Source organism: Schistosoma haematobium, chromosome ZW (genome assembly GCF_000699445.3).
Source record: "Schistosoma haematobium chromosome ZW, whole genome shotgun sequence".
NCBI classification, from domain to species: Eukaryota; Metazoa; Platyhelminthes; class Trematoda; order Strigeidida; family Schistosomatidae; genus Schistosoma; species Schistosoma haematobium.
The window spans coordinates 32,690,548-32,710,056 of NC_067195.1; the positions used below are offsets into that span (position 1 = coordinate 32,690,548).

At 32.0% G+C, this 19,509-nt stretch overlaps 1 protein-coding gene across 1 annotated transcript in view; it reads right to left on the reverse strand.

Annotated features, from left to right (window-relative positions):
- Positions 1-725: 725 nt before the first annotated feature.
- DSCC1 (Sister chromatid cohesion protein DCC1) overlaps positions 726-19,509 on the reverse strand; it is a 68,596-nt gene continuing 49,812 nt past the window's right edge. Inside the window, exons 19-26 of the mRNA XM_051211081.1 lie at positions 19,081-19,195; positions 18,635-18,685; positions 17,732-17,754; positions 14,666-14,777; positions 11,504-11,626; positions 6,795-7,016; positions 3,586-3,685; positions 726-1,672 (exon numbers count right to left, since the gene is read on the reverse strand). The gene's annotated coding sequence lies outside the window, so the exon portion shown is untranslated. The remainder of the gene's footprint in view (positions 1,673-3,585; positions 3,686-6,794; positions 7,017-11,503; positions 11,627-14,665; positions 14,778-17,731; positions 17,755-18,634; positions 18,686-19,080; positions 19,196-19,509) is intronic.

Below are 19,509 nucleotides of genomic sequence, written 5' to 3' on the forward strand. Positions count from 1 at the left end.
CTGATCGTAGTTTCTTCTATGTAATGAGATAAAAAAATAACATCATTGTTTTCCAGAAAGTGATATTAGATTGTGCTGAAGATAAAAAGTCGCAAATGACCTAATTGGTTTCGCTCACCTAGTTTATACTGGACATTATTTTTCGATCATGAGTTATGTTATGTCATGAACCTTTTGGTTTGTAATTGAAACTAATTCAAAATGGACGTAATGATCATTTGATTGGATCTAAAACATTTATTGTATCAGTAAGCCAATTGCTTTGTCAAAATGGAATGACTTTAGTGTACTTTTTGATCTGATTAAACACTTTCAAATAAGATTGCGTGATTACCTAGTATTTGTAGCTATTTGCAAAGTGGATTTTCAGATTTGAGTTAATAAGATTTAGTATCCAACAATGAATAAAGAACTTGTGCTTTTGGAATCTCAAAAATCAGTGGTTTGTAGCTGTAGAAGACAAGACGTAAAAGTGTTTACAGTGGCGCGAACTCTGTTATTCTCTATTTTTTTCTTAAATATTAGCTCATTTGGTTATGCATACCTACTTGTTACAACCGATCTATATTCTTATCCCTATCCATTTCGCTGCATTGCTGATGTTATCGATTTTAATCTGTCAAATATTTATTAACTTTCTGTGTCAATAAATAGTAAATAGCAGGAATGACGGTATTTTGTTTTAAGATCGTTTAGCTTATACTGTACTTATTGAGTGATAGGAAATGTGACATAGATGACCGAGCCTATGGTTTTTAAACGATTCTTACGATTGACGCGTTTGTCATGACGCTTAGCCATGTGTGGATGTTAAGGATCCTGTTTATCTTGAAAGAATTCGGGATACCTACCGTTGATGAATCACATAAATGGTAATAAGGTTATTCAGATTAAAACAAAATGAGGTAATATGATGAAAAATATACATAAGTGTGTTGATTAGACATAAGTGTTCAAGTGATTTGGCTTAGAACACCAACAATCTAGAGTTTGAGATATTATGATATGGGATAGTCAGGTTCGAGCATAAATAATATAGTTCAACACATACATTCATAAAGTTATATTTGTATATTCTGTAAATATAGATGACAATATTCAATCCTAGAACTTCATTAAATCTTTTAGTAAATGAATATGCATCTACCCAATGCATTTATTGTGAATAATGAGATGAAATGGAAAAATTTTAAGTAAAGAAACCCTGCTAGTATGAAAATACTCATCATTCAATTAAATAACAATGAATTCGGCTGAACATTCGGCTGAATTTTGTAAGTTAGTTCAGAAGGTAAAACATTTCCATGACATAATTATAATGTATTAACTGATTATTATCATTATGATTATCTGGTACATGCGATTGATAAATTTTGCAAATCAAATGTAAATTGATGAAAGGGACCATGTATTTTCTGAGATATGCTAATTTTATAAAAAGAGGTTATTAATTCTGTCCATTTGCTCAGATGAAATTATATTTTTGAAATGACACCAATAAAAGATAAGTTTCGTGTTTCCCTGTTAAAAAAACTATGATAATTTTTCAGGATAACAGTATTTGTCGAACAAGTTATTAGAAGAATTCAACTGTGACTTTGCCTATAAAATCGAAACAAGCTGAAATATTTAGGCATTTTCCTATCATATATCCATGGCACAATTAATAAAGCTAGGGTAAAGGAAATATTTTCATTTAGTGAGTATAATGCAATATTATTTTGTGCGTAATATTCATTAAAAGTAACAGACAAAAGTTATAACTGAGATTGAAAAGTATTCTAAACACAACATACAATTGATCAAAACTTACTACCTGATGACTAACTTTTGCACAGAAGGAAATAGATTCAAACTAAATAAATGTTTTACTATATGGATTAAAATTTAAAATTGTAAAAGTCTAAACTGAGACCTACTCATTTTTACTACGCTGTATTCAAAATACAAATCGTTACAAGAAGTCTGATTAGTGGCTGAATATCTATGGCTTATGGCATTAAATTAAATACTTACGGGAAATGAGCTTATAGTTGGTGGTTGATGAAATGATTATTACTACTCAACAAGAAATCTATTAACCAGAATCACTACTACAACTACTCAGCAAAGCAAGTTATTATTATTTTCGAAATAATCCATCATTATGTAAAAAAACATCTAACCAACCTAACTTATTATTCTATGGTTTTCAGAAGTAGGGATAAAACCCCTTACTCTAGATGTGTTCTCGTTTGAACTCGTTAACGTACACGTACTTAACACCACTATTGTTCTCCTTGATGTCATCTATGGTAAGCAAATGATTAGATCAAGTGTACTGAGCAATTAATAGTCTCCGATATGTGAATTATTCACTTTACATTATTGCCACTCTCCGTTTTTGTCTGAGATATGTGCACAGTCAATTTTGCTCAGCTTGAAAAGGTCGACTGGAAATTTATCACAAAGAATACAAAAAGTCAAGTAAAATGTTATGTGGATGTCCAAAAGCAGACTACGTTTTGTTCTGATAGGTTCATATCAAAGAACTCTCAGTGATAATAATAAACACATGACAATATTTATTATTTTAGAGTGAATGGTTACACTTCCAACACGGTACATTACACACTAGCCAATTTTTAGACCTGATAGCTGTTTAAGTGACAGATATTTGATCAATAATACATGTTTTGTGTTTACTACACTTCCTTTTGTAACGTACTGGAGTGCTAACAATTGTATCGATGAAAACAAATCGCATTATGTATATAAAGTGTAATTACTTAAGTTTTAAGTCCCGATTTCACTCACCCTAATTCACGATTTTCCAAACCGGTAGGTTAATTTTTTAAGCTCATCGTTTTGATTTATTACGTCGAAATTACTTTTTAGCAATGCTTTGCAGAAAGATGACGTTGCGTATATGGAGGTAATAAACAGTTGATTATAATATTTAAAGCTTTTGTTTAATTCCGGAAATATCATTTTCTAATTTGAACAAAAAGTGCCTCAAGGGAGCCTGAATACGCTTATTTTACAACTTCACCAATAGCCGATATCGACTACTATAATCTTTTGTCACATCCTACATGACAAACCTTTAAAACTGTGAATTCATATCAGAAAATCAGGACATTCTTTTTTAGACAGGTCATCAATGTACAGTGAATCATACGTATTTTCAGAATGATTGTTAGCACCCAAATGACAGTTTTAGCCAAGAAACAAAATGTAGGTCAGAATTGAAATTTTGCTTGAAACGTTTAAGGTTTAAAAATGTTTCATTTTGGTAATTCGAGTTTTGGTCATGCTTTATACACTTTCCTGTCACTGATATTGTACGTTTCTATAAAATAGTGAAGTCAGTATAACTAGAATACAATTGATATTTATCTAAGTGCTAAGTTAATTATTTCGGACTACGAGTTCATGGTAGAAACGTATGTTTTGTTAAGTTAGTTGAAACCTCCACCAATTAATAGAAAACAATGCTCGTTTTAAACTGTTTCTAACTATTTATAACGAGTGAGCCATTCCGTTCTTGAAGTTGTTACAGGATAATGATACATGATACAATTAAAGGTTTTTGTTATAACGTACCTAAAATACACATTGCAGCACATAGATAAAATAGATTATCCCATTCATGAAACTGTGGAATTAGGATGGACAATAGCGAAACGAATAGACCACCGAATACCTATTTGTGTATGTATAGGAAACATAGCATAAAATATAAGTGTGCATATGTACTATACTAACCTAGGGTATAATGAAAATAATTAATAATAAAAGGTACTAAAACTGAATACTCTTAGTTCACAAAATAGTAACTCTACTTAGCTACACGTATTATATGAAAATCGGTGTACAATCTGGTCCATCGTACAGCAAATTTTTGATCAAACGAATTTTCTTAAAAAATTAGTCCACTTTTTAATTGTCCATTGAGAATACTTATAAATAGTCGCATAAATGGTGATTGTGATGCTAGTCACCAAGATTAGTATCAAAACAGAATCTCATATAAGGGCTGTATTTTTTTTAAATGGCAAATCCGTTGATAAATATTAAGGAATTTGTCCAGAAATGGTTTAATGAAGTTAATTTACATTATTATTAGCAATAAAAAACAAACAACACGAAGTAAAAGGAGATAAATAAGTGGTAGTAATTGCTGCATAGATTTTTTGAAAAAGCCTCTATTTGTTTGTTGAACTTTGGAGGTAGTGATGATACTTTATTCGAAAGCTTGGGTTGACCTAGTAACAGGTACTTAGCTGTTGCAGGGACATATGGTTATTCATGAGTCAGAATTATCAAAAGATTAACTCGGAAACTTAATTAAATGGGTGAAAAATATGGTCATATATGAATAAAATTAAATGACTTTCTGTAAATTGGTTTTACGTATTAGTAAAAATACTGTTTCAGAGCTGTCTGACATTAAGCTAAACTATCATCGACGAACTGAATTATTATTATTATTATTATTATTATTATTATTATTATTATATAGAAATTATTACCCAGAAGCAGCTTGTAAAGAATTCCAGGATGTATGAAAACGGCAAATTAGAAGGTTTAGGGATAATATTTAGCAATTTTCTATCATATACATAATACCCTGCAAATTAGGGTGATATAAATCAGTAGTTGTATAGCATACTTTATTCACCAGATGCTCAAGATGAAATACAGATTATACTGTGATAATTATTGAATTGATTTTAACTGCTGATCCAACTTGTTTTCTCATGTAATGACCATCTAAATTATTTCAGGCTTCTATTTCACCAACTCAGTTTGTTGAAACAATCACACACTACTTATTGAGCACAGAAGTCCACCTTACATCTCAACTTCGCGCATGGAAGTTTAGTGCTTCTTATCACATCATATTTAAAAAATGACATTTTCAAGTATTTTCATATTGATCTTTTTCAGCAAGGAGATAAACAAGATTTCTCACTTGTTATTATGCTTTCAGGAAACTTATTTTACAGTGATCTCAGGGTTGAATAAAGTTCAAAAAGTATCATAGTTTTTTTGTTTATATGCAAACTAGTCCATATTTTACACCATAGGGATTCTTTGAATTGTAATGTAAAAGATATGCAGTTGCAGAATTTGGTTTAAAAAAAGTCAGATTTGAGATAAAACGTGACCAATTTATGGCTTGAATAGTACTTATCAATTAATTTTCACTAGCTAATTAATTGCCTGACTTTGACTGAAGAAAAGATATCGGGAAAAAGATGTTCAGAGTTATATTTAGAAAACTATAAGGTGAATATCAGAATTGCTCCATTTTTACTACTTTTAACAAATTTAATGACCTGAAATTTACGTCTCTCTTGGACACTGTTTTCGTATTCTTTCTGAAGATTAACCATTATTGAACGGAATAGCTCAATACTTTTCGAACTTATGTTTTTATGTGTTGGAACATTAATGAAACATTATATACTTGCTTTGTGATTAACAAACTAAATCAAATATGTAAGTACTTTGACAAGCAACACCTTTTCGTTACTTATGAAACTATGGTCTATGTCTGTTTTTCTTATAAAGTCAATTGATGCATAACAATATCGACATAAACTTTTTTATCAGAAGGGGTTTTGTGGAGAGATTTTTCAGAAATTTCAATAGTTGAAATCATGAGTCAATTGAAGCTAGACCACCATGGAAAACCTGGAAGCACTGGACGGCCGTTTCGTTCTAGTATGGGACTCCTCAGCAGTGCGCATCCAGGATCCCGCTTCTCGTGAGATTCGAACCGACAAAAGCCTCTCCTGACAATAATCATCTGCTCACTAATGACTGACTTTAAGAGGCGTTTCCTGGAGTTCTAGTGAGAAGCCGTGACATGTGGAGTTCAACCAGGTCTGTTGTGAGATATCAGCTCACTGAAGACAATGGTGTCCGGTGGCGCAATTTTGTGGATTGGTTGGAGTTAGACATTAACACCGTTGGATGCCAGCTCAGTGGTATAAGCGTTTTGTTTATAGTTTACAGGATTTTCACATGTGTTCCTTCTATCTCTGCTGCATTATTATTGTTTTCGATTTCATCTTGATAATATGTAGATGAAAAATATCATAGAGAAAACATTCAAGTTTACAATAGGATCTTAAAAGTTCTACTGGATTTGATTAAAAGTTGTTAAAAAATGCCTTATAAACTGTAAATCATTCGCCAAGTATGATTCACAACGTTTCGAAAACTATTGAGATATCAAAAGTGATTTTATGGTGGTCATTCGATTCATTTTTACTGTAATTACTAGAAACATAACAATGAGAAAATTATACATCTGATCAATTTGTTGTTTATGTACGTTCCTAGAAAAATCTTTGTGGTCTTGTGTTTGTGCGAATACATAAACTGTTATGGCTCTCAATCAAATCTCAAGTAGATAAAGAAACTCAGGACAAAATCATTTTACGGTTTATAGAAGTTTATTTATCACTTTTAAATATTTTATTAATTAAACGATTACATCTTCAATATTTTAGGTTCTTTATGGTAGGCTGCTTATAAGATTAAACCATCTGGCGTAACCAAATTTGTCTACACGAGCTACACCCTTTCATTATCACACTTTTATCATAGGTGGTAAACTTGCAAAATAATTCAAACATCTTATTTGTTCCGAGCCTACTAACTCGAGTTTTGTTTTAGAAAGGTTAAATGATAAGAAAGGATTTCTATTCAAATCATGGGTTAACTCTTGTTTTCCATCCATCTTGTGGAAAATGAAAATTTTATAAGTCGAATAAATATCAACAAAATAATCTACTTACAAATGCATTGAAAACTAATCCGTAGTTTACAGCCATATTAATTGGTCCAAATAAGGTTTCTGTAGCAGTTGGTGCATAGACAAGCACACCACTAATTAATAAATAGAGACCACATAACCAAATACCAAAACCAACTTTGATTTGAGGTCCAAATATCAACGGTAAATGTGGGAATGAAGTTAGTAAAAGTGACCAGCATAAAAATATGATGCACAATGGAACCTGACATCCAAATAATGGAATACATTAGATCAAGGTAAAGCAAATATTCATTGATCGTAAATGATAATACTGTACTGAACGAAGACTAAGGCAGGGAAAATAAATTATGTTATACAAAATTACGCAGTGTTTTTGTGAAATATGAAAACAATGCATCAAATACACTGTTTGCGCACCTTTCTTGAATTGTCTTTTACAAACTACATCGTCCCACTTTCACTTTTCCCTTCTTCTCATTTTCCTATTATGTCAGTAAAAATTCTACTTCCAATGCTAGAAACATACTCCTTATATCTGACTGTATAAGTAGCACATACAATATAACTATCTCACCACTCCCTTAGATTCGTTTTTAGTAAACTTCATACTACTGTTTAGTAGTTGATATGGTTATTTAAAATTAGTCATTAGTGTGGGCAGACATGTGTTAACATAGAATATTTCTTGAAATTCATCATTGTCATCAGGTGCATTAATCTTTGTAATAGATTCAGTCATTAGATCTATTCAATGCTTGAAGTAAACTAACATCAACGTAAAATGTCTAAAATTATATTTTTTACTAAAAAGTAATACCCTAGCTTTAAATACTGTTTAATAAAACTGTCGAATTGTGAGAAAACGGTTATACCTCAACTTCTCTGAAAGTATGCCAGTTTTATCAGTAATAACAATGAGTAACAGTTCCGGTGACACTTGAAGTTCAGAATATCTTTACACATGTGTTTTATCAGTAACTCAATATATATAAGTAAACACTATTAATGGTGAGTTCATGAACTGTCTGCTGAACACATAACATTCATTTAAATACCACCAGAAATTTTGAAGTTAGCCACCTAAACGATAAGCTTCAAGACTTGAAGCGATTTTTTGTTTAACATTTAAGCTTTTTCTTGATGGGTACGCTATAGCAGTCGTGAAGTGATGATGTTTGATCATATATTATACTTGTGTTTATACATTTGACACGTCACTACCCTTCATCTTACTATCCTGAAGTAATTGACTCGCTGTTGGATATAGTTGAACTACGTTTCGATTCATTTTTTCAGCAAAACTGTTTTCTACGGGTTAGGTTTACTGGCTCCATGTTTAGACCTCCTCTATTACCCGTAGTTAAGACTGGAAGTAACCCTAGAAGAGCTACAGGCGTAGAGAAGGTACGAAAATGGCGAGAGATCTGCAAATTAATTTTATTCAACAAAACGGTTATAATTGGCACTGATTCCTCCACAAACGAGTACACAAAGCTAGACGGGTCTCACCAGATCACACTATACAGAACCAGATTGATCATATTTGCATTGCTAACAAATTCAGAAGGTTCATGGAAGGTCTGAAAAGCAGGAGGAGGTGTGACACAGCTTCAGATTACCATCAGGTGGTTGTTAAGATGGAACTGAAGATAAGGAAGCACTGGACAACTACAGAACCAGCAGTACAGAGGTTCAATACAGCCTTCTTTCAAAATACTGGTAAACTCAACCAATTCAACATAGCTCTCGACAACAGGTTCCAAGCCTTATAAGGTCTACTGAAAAAAACTACTATGGAGGAAAATTGAAAATGGATCAAAGAAGCACTAACTTCAATGTGTCAGAAGGTTCTGAGTCGCAAGAAGCATCATCATAAGGAATGGATCTCTATCGAAACCCTGAATAAGATTCAGGAAAGGAAGAACACGAAACCAGCTGAACAAGAACAGAGAAAGTCAAGGCATAGGCTGAATGCACAGAAGCAAACAAGTAAGTGAAGAAAAGCATTAGAGGCGACAAGCAGAAATACATGGAAGAGCTAGCGACGACAGCAGAAAAAGCTGCAAGAGAAGGAAAGATGAAACAGCTATATGAAACAATCAACAAACTAGCAGGGAAATATAGTAAACCAGAGCGACTAGTCATGTATAAAGAAGGCAAGCCAATCACTGAGATTCAAGAAAAGAGGAACAGGTGGGTAGAACTATTGAATAGGCCAGCCCCATTGAATCCAAAGGACATAGAAGCAGCACACAGCCATTCCCATAGATGTCACTCTGCCAATGATCAAAGAAATCAGGATGACCATCGGAAAAATCAAGAGCGGGAAAGCAACAAGACCTGAAAACATATCAGCCGAAGTACTGAATTCAGACATAGAATCAACTGTAAAGATGCTCCACGTTCTATTCAGAGAGATTTGGGAGTAAGAACAAGTTCTAACAGACTGGAAAGAAGGATGCCGCATCAAGATACCAAAGAAAGGAGATCTGAACAAATGTCAGAACTACAGATGCATCACATTACTATCGGTACCAAGAAAGGTTTTCAACAAAGTGTTGCTGGGCCGGATGAAAGATTCAGTAGACACTCAACTTCGAGATCAACGGACTGGATTCTGTAAGTATTAGTCGTGCGCAGTTCAAATCGCGACACCACGGATAACTGTTAAACAATCAATTGAATGAAACTCATCACTATACATCGAATTCCTTGACTGTCAGAAAGCATTTGACAGCGTTGATATGAGAACTTAATGTAACCTTGTTTGACACAAAATTGTCAACATTACCCGTAATTGATACGACGGACTACACTACAAAGTGATGCACGAAGGACAACTCACAGATTCATTGCAAGTGGAGATCGGTGTCAAACAAGGCTACTCACTCTTTCTCATTATTTTTTGGTGATCGGCTCGATTACAAAGACCTCCACATATCAAGAGAAGCACGAAATGCAATCAACGGCTATGCAGCTAGATGATCGTAAATTCATTTTGAAATACGATATATAGCTGAGCAAGCGACTGTCAAATAAATTAGTTCAACTTTATTGGTTAACTCGTGCTCACTTGGGTGATTAATTCGAGTACCTTATAGGTAAATCTTTCAAATGTTCCTTTGTTCGGTTCCCTATTTATCTATCTGTCAGTCATATTCCATTATAATATCGGTCCATAAATACCAGAGACAAGATGACTGATTGACACTTTGTACATTATGAATTTATTTCAACACAATGCAAATTAGACCATTGTAACTTATTCCTGGATTTATCTCACCAAGATACAATTACTGGATGTTCTATTGTCAAAGCTATCTCCATTCTAATACAAGTGCTGATGATTCGAAGTTCCAGCTTCAAGATAAATCCAGTTCAGTTACATAGTGACCTAATTCTGCTGTTAATCCAAAACCACCATTACTTTGCTTTACCTATCCATTCGGTGCTATTATACTTTGATTATTTATTACCACTGCATATAGTGGTGAATTCAATTATTGTAATATATATTCAAGTACATTTGTGTACTAGTTCTTACTGAATCCATTTTTCCTCGGTCATCGATTGTAAAGACAACGGGCATGAAAGACCTATGGTTCTCAGGGGAAGCACGAGATACAACGGACAGCTTGGATACAGTTGGTAATTTATGTTTCGCAGATGACCTCTCTTCTATCCCATACGCACCAACAAATGCCGGTGAAGGCAGCCAGTGTAGCGGCATCCTATGCATCAGTAAGCCTGAACACACACAACGGAAAAGCCAAGATCCTCAAATACAACATAGAGAACACCAACCCAATCACATTTGATAGAGAAGCTCTGGATAAGGTGGAAACTAATGCGTGCTTAGGCAGCACTATCGATAAACATAGAGGATCTGATGCAAACGTAAAAGCAAGGTTTGACAAACTAGCAACAGCATTCCTACAATTGAAGAACATATAGAACTCAAAATAAATGTTAACCTACATCAAAGTCAGAACCTTCATTTTGAACATCAAGACAGTTAGTTATATTGTGCGGAGCTGAAACTCAGAGAACTACCACAACCATCATCAAAAAGGTACAATTATTTATAAACAATTGTCTACGTAAGATACTCAATGTCTATTGACCGAATACTGTCAGCAGCAGCCTATTGTGGGAGAGAACAAACCAGCTTCCAGCTGAGGAGGAGATTAGAAAAAGACGCTTGAAGTGGATAGGACATATATTAAGGAAATCATCAAACTGCACCACAAAGCAAGCGACAACTTGGAATCCCGAAGGGAAACAGAAAGAAGAAGACCAGGGAACACAATACGGCTGAGTTGGAAGCAGACATCAGAAGAATGGGTAGTGACTGGAAAGAACTGGGAATTATCTCTCAGAACAGAGTATGAAGTAGAAACCTGTTGAACGGTTTATGCTCCTTTACGAGGGGTAACAGGTATAAGTAATTATTGTTTCGATTCAGTCAATGATAACTATAGACAGCTCACTGAGTAAACACTGATTTTTTTGGCTGATTTAGAGAAGCAACAAACAATTTTATGCTCAACGAGCAGGAAATCCATTAAGAATCAATCAGTCAAAAATAATATTCTGATTATAAAGGAATTTTATTGTAAATAGTGAAGTTTAGATTTTGTGTTAAGTGTGTGACAAATGTTGAGGTAATGATTTCTATAAATAAGATATTCTAAACTTCAGAATGAACAAAAAACTTTAGAAATTTACCTTGAACGAAATACGATCACTGATAGCACCCCAGAAAGCACGTCCGACGGAATTAAATACAGCCGCAACGACACCCATAATAGCAAGAAATCTGTCATCGTTAATATGAGTTTTACCAAAAAGCTGAAAAATTGTAAATCAATGTTCATTGTTAATTCTTTTAAATATTGGGGATGCCGTTCTCACTTAAGTATGGCTTTTTAAATCTTTCGACAGTCATGAAAATTCCAATAGGAAAAGCAATCAGATAAAACACAAACATTTTTATTATAGCAAACAACTTATTCCTGGTGTTACGAAGTGACTATTCCGATTGTCTCAAAGAAATCTAATGTTTACAGAATCACTGGTAAACATCAAATTAATTAAACAGTTTGACATCAAAATGTCAAAGAGGTTTACAGATCAGTTTGTCTTATTTTAAATGCTTTTACAAAGTTAAATTTACTATTATGAAATATTACCACAGAATGTATGGGTCGTTTACTTAATAAAAATAACTAAAGTTGAAGAACTGTCATTCCCATTTCCAAGTAACTATGATTCACAACTTTATATTAAGCGGAATTTTCTGGAAACATCGGTTCTTTCATCTGATGCACCATTAGAATCTATTGAAAATGTAGCAGTTATGGAGAAGTTTACCTAAAATGTTTTGAGTACAGGGAAGGTTTTTATCCAAACCTTAGCGAACTCGTTTAAAACAGAAATTGTTTAGAAGTCCATAAAAATGCTTAGTGATTTCTGATCTTCAATGGTTCTGCAACTTCATTCAGAATAAACTATCGATTTGGCAGTCATTAGAAAATAGCTTTACTTAAATCAGCATGTCGGTTTCATATAACCCAAAATCTCTTAACAGTTATCATTGATAGATCATCTTACTAGTATCACCGAGAGTAAAAGTCAATTGTTAAAAGTAAGTGCAATCAAAACGGTCATCGACTTTTCACATAATTGATTTTCCTCACGAAGTTAAACCAAGGACGAACTGCAGTACTTGCAGAATATGAAGACTTTATTTTGTAGCCTTTTGTTCAGCTACATAAACGCTGGTGAGTTTAATTATTTCCAGTTATTAACATAATGTTGAAAATTCGATTATTAGTAAGGAATCTGTTGACTGTGGTTTAAAAAAATGTTAAGAATTATATGCTAATTCATTGAATGTATTAAATCAATCAATAAACAATCTGATACTGCCTTTCCAAGATTCGCAGCGCCCATAATATTTAAAGGGCTGACCTTTGTGGTTAGTCTTCAACTAGCTTGGGAACAGAAGCAACTTAAGGCTTTCATTCCTTTCTTGTTTTTCCAATTGATGAAAATCACAATCTAGAGAATTAAAATCGTACGTCCCATTTTTCTTTCTAAACTTTCTAAAAATTTTGTTACATTATGCTATAATATTTTCTCACGTATTCTGAAACTATCATTTTAAATAATAATAATAATAAAACCTTTTTAAAAATTCACTTTTTTACATTTCCAATAACCGAATAATAGTTCATTACTTCAGATCGGATGTTATGTTAATATTTGGAAATAATTAGACTTGTTAGCTTCTATATAGCTACAGAGAAGTTAACGAAATGCAATAAGGTTTCCGTATTCTGCAAATATTTTTTGTTCTTGTTTGGTTCAGTCATCAATTTGCTCTGATTTTGGTGGTTTGTCATTGTGAATCAGTGCATCGATTTTTACCAGCACATTGCCAATAACTACTTGATGATAAGTCATATACAATCCGCTCTACTCAGTAGTTTAAGAGGAAAAAAATGGAGTGGGATAAGACTAAAATCAGAGTTCATCTTTACCATATCTATCAGATAAGGCTGATTGGTGAGGTTTAGATAAGCAAATAGTTTCATCCATTCAAGCGAAGTTTTTTAGTTGAATGTAGGTTAGTTGCTATTAGTATTATTATAGAAACATAGTGAAAAACGTTGATATTTAACTTTCACTGTGGCGATGGATTGTAAATGTATGAATGAAATTAATATTTGGATGAATATTCAAATTCCCACTAGTTCCATTTCAATCCTAATATATCATCAAACCTAATGAGACATTTAAATTTACAAACAAACAAAGGTTCAGTTTTGTTTAATCCAAAATTTATTGTTTGTGAAAGATTTGAAATATTTGAATATATAGTCTATAAAATTTTTTACTAACTTTATTAAGATACAGTTTACTCTCATCAGTTTTTGATAAAATGGGTCAAAAGTTAATAAGTTAACAGACAATGTTTAAATATTCTTTATATTGTTTTTTACCAGGAATCTCAATTTAGTTTTTATTTAATACAGCATACTCACATTATATCACCAATAATGACTATAATTCAACATTGAATTGTGATATAATTTGTCGTTAGACTAAGAACATAATTCTTGTGATGATAATTGTTGATTTTTGAATAAGCGTAATATTGTAGTAGGAAGGTTATAATATTAGATTATGAAATGAAAATACTTACAATGAAAGATCATTTCTTATAGCCTCATGACTTTATCCATAGTTGTTTCTGAAACCACCTGATTTCATTTAACCCTTCTATTACCTTTCATTACTGCCACTAAAACATTTAACTTATCCTATTTACATTAAAATCCATTGTTGACTTATTAATTTTACAAATCTTTTTATTTGCATGCACACTGCCTTTCACTGTAATCACTGATAACCGCAGTCCTCTTAATATATGAGTAGTAATTGCTCAAATCCAGAGAACATTGTAAGTTAGACACAGTTAATATTCACCGATTTTCCCGATAATGCTGACGGATGCAAATTATTTGTACATAATTGAATTTTCCCGTCACTACTATATAGGAATGCAATTAATTTGTCGTTTCTGGCAAATATGCATTCTGAACAGGTTGGCTGGGTACTGTCACTTAGTAACAAGTATTTTGCTAAAGGTGACTAGTGTAAATTGTATTCTAACTGTACAATATGATAGCCAAAATTTGATTCAACACTTATAGTTTCTATGCAAACCTAAATACTATAAATCAAGATTGCTATTTTATTGATTATATTAATCAAACAGTATCACATGTTTTATCCATAGTAGCTGATCAGAATTCTGTACAAAATCAGTTTAAACCAAATAGAACAACAAACCTTACTGGATTTTAAAGAAATATGTCTAACCTTGAAAAGTGTTGCCAACGATGTCAAAGGCATTCCAGCACAAAATATAATGATCCATAAAAAATAAAATTCTTTCTGTTTCAATAATTCCAAAGGTCGTAAATTTACTGAACTTTGTCAAGAAAAATAAACACGCTTAACAATTACAAACCATTTTATTTAATTCAATTGATATTTACAATGAAACAAATCGTTTGATGTTTATTTGGTATATTTTGTAGCTGTGACGACATTTCATGATATTGATCAGTAACATAATCCAGCTTTTTATATTTGGAATAATGACTTGTATTTCGGTATTAAATGGTACTAGTGGAATCCTAGTATAAAGTGCATTAAATATGCCTCTTAAAGAGTTGTCACGCTATACATTATACTTTGATATTTGATGAGTGATGTTTAGAAGTTGAGAATGTATTAAGATCAACACCTGATTAATAATATATAGATTTCCAAGATATGAACATGTGCATCCCACATAACACAGGTAATTCCTGAGTACCGATATAAAGTGATCGGTTACAATGTCATAAAAACTGAACTGCGAATTCTCAGTATGAACGTAGAATAATTGCTTCGGAATAGCTAATCAACTGTTCATATGTGGTCAGCTGTCTATCGGATTTCTTATTTCATTTAATGTAATGATAAAAGTCAAGAATAAATTAGATCTTATTATGGAGTAGGATTTTAGTGATTTGATGAATGAATTTTTTTAGGATTCGGATGAAAGGATCTCAATGATACGATCTGGCCGAACGCTGACTGTTCATGAAATCGTAATTATTTACGTAAGCCTCAAAATGAATCGAAATCAAAGGCAAAACCAATAACCAAAGCTGTAGTTTTTTGTCTAATAAGATGGAGTGCTTATGTACAAAATATCGATACAAAACAAAGATGATCAAATGTTACGGACTAATGGAGGAAGTTAATCTGTAGGTCACTTACTCTCATACAAGTTAAGACATAATTTTTAGGCCTAATTCTTGGGCATCATATCGCTTTTGCAACTAATTGAACTTGTGTAAGTACTACTATTTAAATAAAAGAATAGATCTTTTAATAGCCGTGAAATGTAAACATAGTACATAAATACACCGACATAAGGCTGAACGAATGACTTGTAATTTAATAGTGATCTAAGTGTATTAAAGTTTTAATACTTGGTTTTGCATGATTAGAAGATAAGCAAAGACAAGAACTGTAAAGATTAAGGTTTTGAACTTCAATAATAGGTAGATAAACTATGTTTAGAGATACTATGTAACTTATTTTTCACCAGGGATTTGAAATGTTATAAAATGCGGTGTTTTAAATCGTTTGATGGGTATCAAACCGCCAAACTCGTTAAAGTTTGACTAATGACATTGATTATTTTTCGATAAATTATCAATGTGAAAGATTGTTTCAGTGTTAAGAGCAAAATACGACATTTGCCATTCTGATTTTTTTTATCGTCCTAATTTTTAATTTAATCACAATTGCCATTTCATACCTCTGTAGACGGTGGGAGTTTGAGTCATGCAAGCAAGGATTAAATTGTTATTAATTCACATTGGCGAAATAATGTATACATAGATGTTGTTTTGCATATTCTAACACAAATACGTCTCAGTTTCAATCAGACATCGACAAATGCGAAGAAAAATCTAACCTTATAGAGTTATAAATGATAACTAAAGAACAGCGCATTACTCACCTTGCTTCACATCCTAAAGATCTGTAAGAAATATTCTACATTATAGGGTGATATTTCCAAGAATATGTTATGAATATATTTTTATTTAATAGACAGCTTAACCAACAAAACTTCCGTTCATTCTTGATTTGATCACTTCAAATATTGCACTCCTGTCAATCAGATTTTATGTATTGGATCGTCCTATGTGTTTCCTGTGGTATGGTCTACTAGTGTTTTCGTGTCTACATTAATGTTTTTGATGTAACGTGTTTGTATCGATTGGTGACGTTTCAAACCAATCAAACTCAAATTTATTGCTTCTTACACCAGAATGCGCTGGCGTCAGCTTACAATGTATTTTTGAAAAACGGAGTGGAAGGTTGTTGAGACTTTTTCAAGTTATTGAAGCAATGATGATGGTGATTAGTTTTTGTTTGTTATATCTCATATGCAGAGTTAAAAAGCATATAGAGCCACTGTTTATTGCGAGGTATTTTTAATATAAAATTATGTGACATTACTCTTTATGTAGGTTAGTGATAGTGATATTGTAAAGACCACGCAATAAGAATCAAGTAGTAAGTATTCTCGTCAAACGTTTGTCCGGGGATTCGAAAAATGTGGCCGAAGTCTCTATGAGATCCTCTTTGATTCAAGCATAAACCGTCATACATTTACGTTGTAAATATCGTTGTCCTACCGGGATCTCAATGTTTTATTAACTAATTTGTTCATATTGTCTGGTCTATTGCGGGATTGAGACTTTAATTTATGAGACAAAATATACTTTAAGAAAATACAAAAATAAGGTTAACTGATACTGAAGATAATATTTATTTTTCCAAGTAACATCTACTGTTCCTTGATTATGTTCGCCTAAAAAATGTAAACTAACATTATGGATGTAGGTTAAAGATCTGATTTGAGGTCGTGTCATGAAATTTGGTAATTCAGAAGTATTATTTATATACATGTTTCTATAAACATAAGTTTATACACAAGAAAAACAAATAAATCGAAATTAGACCTTATTGATGGCCAGCAATGTTCCAACTTGAGATTAATAGTATCCCTGATAACTGCAAAATGTTTTCATCATGTATAATGGAGCGAATTTATGAGGCGGTTAAAAGTCGACTAGTTCAGTATCAATGATCAAGGTTGTGGATTGTAAATGAAACTATCGTAGAAGTATGACTTATTCACCGATTACTAAATAAGCAGGTTTACTCGTTTTTGAAAGTGAAACGAAAATTTGTTAGCATTCACGTTACATTCCCTTGTCGTGTTTCGAAATTCAAATGTTTTACATATGCAGCAAAATTTACAACGACATTTATTTATGACAAATAGTAACTCACCAATAAAATCCGTTAACTTACTTTATAACAGGTGGAAATTCATGCTAAGCAACAAAGAAAAATTATAAAATTGTTAGTTACAATGACTGAGGTTGTTTTTATTGTTACATAATATAAAATAAAGGAATTGGGATGCATGATTAACAGAAAATGTAGTTATTATGAGATCAACATGATACTTTTATTTACTTAATATAGGGTAACTCAAATAATGAGAAATCTTAGTTTTACTTTACTTTTTGATTCATAATTATCTTGTCCACATTATTACGCTTTAAGTAACTACCGTGAGACATTGTTCGTGTTTATGTTTATATAAAGAAACAAAGTTAATGCACTTCTTAGAAACTGCTTATTTCACAGAATATAACCATTTTTATTTTACGGTATTTTTGAACCTGCATTCTTACTCTAGAAATTTCCCTACAATTTTTTGTGATCATAGGACTAGACAACTTTTTAGACATTAAACCCACTTATGTAGTAAATCTTAATTCAATATAATTAAACTTTCACTAAATCTGGTACTATCTTTTTTTCTGAAGCGAAAGCAGTATTTATTTTTGACTAAATCAGTCTGGTGTAAGTTACAGTTTTATTCACTGTAGTTCATTATAACTGGAAATTTATTACTTACTGCATTTCTATTAAATGAATACAAAGGAAATTAATTTATAACCTGAATTCTGTTCTAATGAGTAGTCAAAACATCAATCGAACGAAGTTTGTTGCTTGGTTTACAGTCTTTGTAGACTACAATCCTATTGTTCTGTTAACTAAATTACAAGATGCAACTAATTCTCAAGTAATTTGTTGTTTATGCAAAAACTTTGGTGTTTGACATTTTAAAAAAATAATGTGAGACATCCAAAACTGATAAAGTTTGCTAGATACAGAAATTTATATTTAGCTATTTTAACTTACTGACTTATCTGGATCCTTGAAGTCGTGATTCGTTAACAGAACAATCGCCTTCTTAGATAAAGAAAATAAAGATTGATGTCAAATTAAACAAATAAAATGGCATTATAAATAAAATTTAAAAACTGAACAACTTCAGCTACAACAGGAAATCAGTTTTCGCAAACTAGAATACTTGTTTGTCTTGGGATTTCTACTAAACACAAACATGTAGGATACATTAAAAGCGATTATTCCTATAAACTTTTGAATGGATAATAGAAAATATTGTACATGTTTATGGCATTACGATAAGTTTCTTGCAATCAATTGTTCAAAATAACCAGCCAACTATCATAATAGTTCAGTATGTAAAATACAACATTATAATTGCTGTACTGATAATATCATTTCAAGGTGAAAAGGTTGTTTGATATCTCTACATCATCCTTTAATCAATGTGTTCTTACCTTTTGTTTATCTCTCATCAAATATAACCCGGTTAACTGTATAACTAACAAAACACCACCAATAAGTAGAAACACAGAAGGAACACGGTTAAGTAGATCAGCATCTACAAATCGCCTGTTGAATGAAGATAAAAAAATATATTCATTGTTACAAAGTGATGCTTTAACAAAATGTAGTGAATGTTACAGTCTAAAACAATGGAAAGAATATCCATATCACAGAATATGTTATGATGAATGTGAGCTCTAAATAGTGCATAAATAGGAACCATACGTAATAACTAATAGCTCCTTTTGCATGGTTACTTGTATATAAAATCAAATCTCAGAATTAACTAAATTGGTGAGCGGTTGTAAATCAGTAAATTATTAATAACATAGGAGAATAACTCTATCTTCCACTTCAATAAACAGTTAAAAATTGAGATT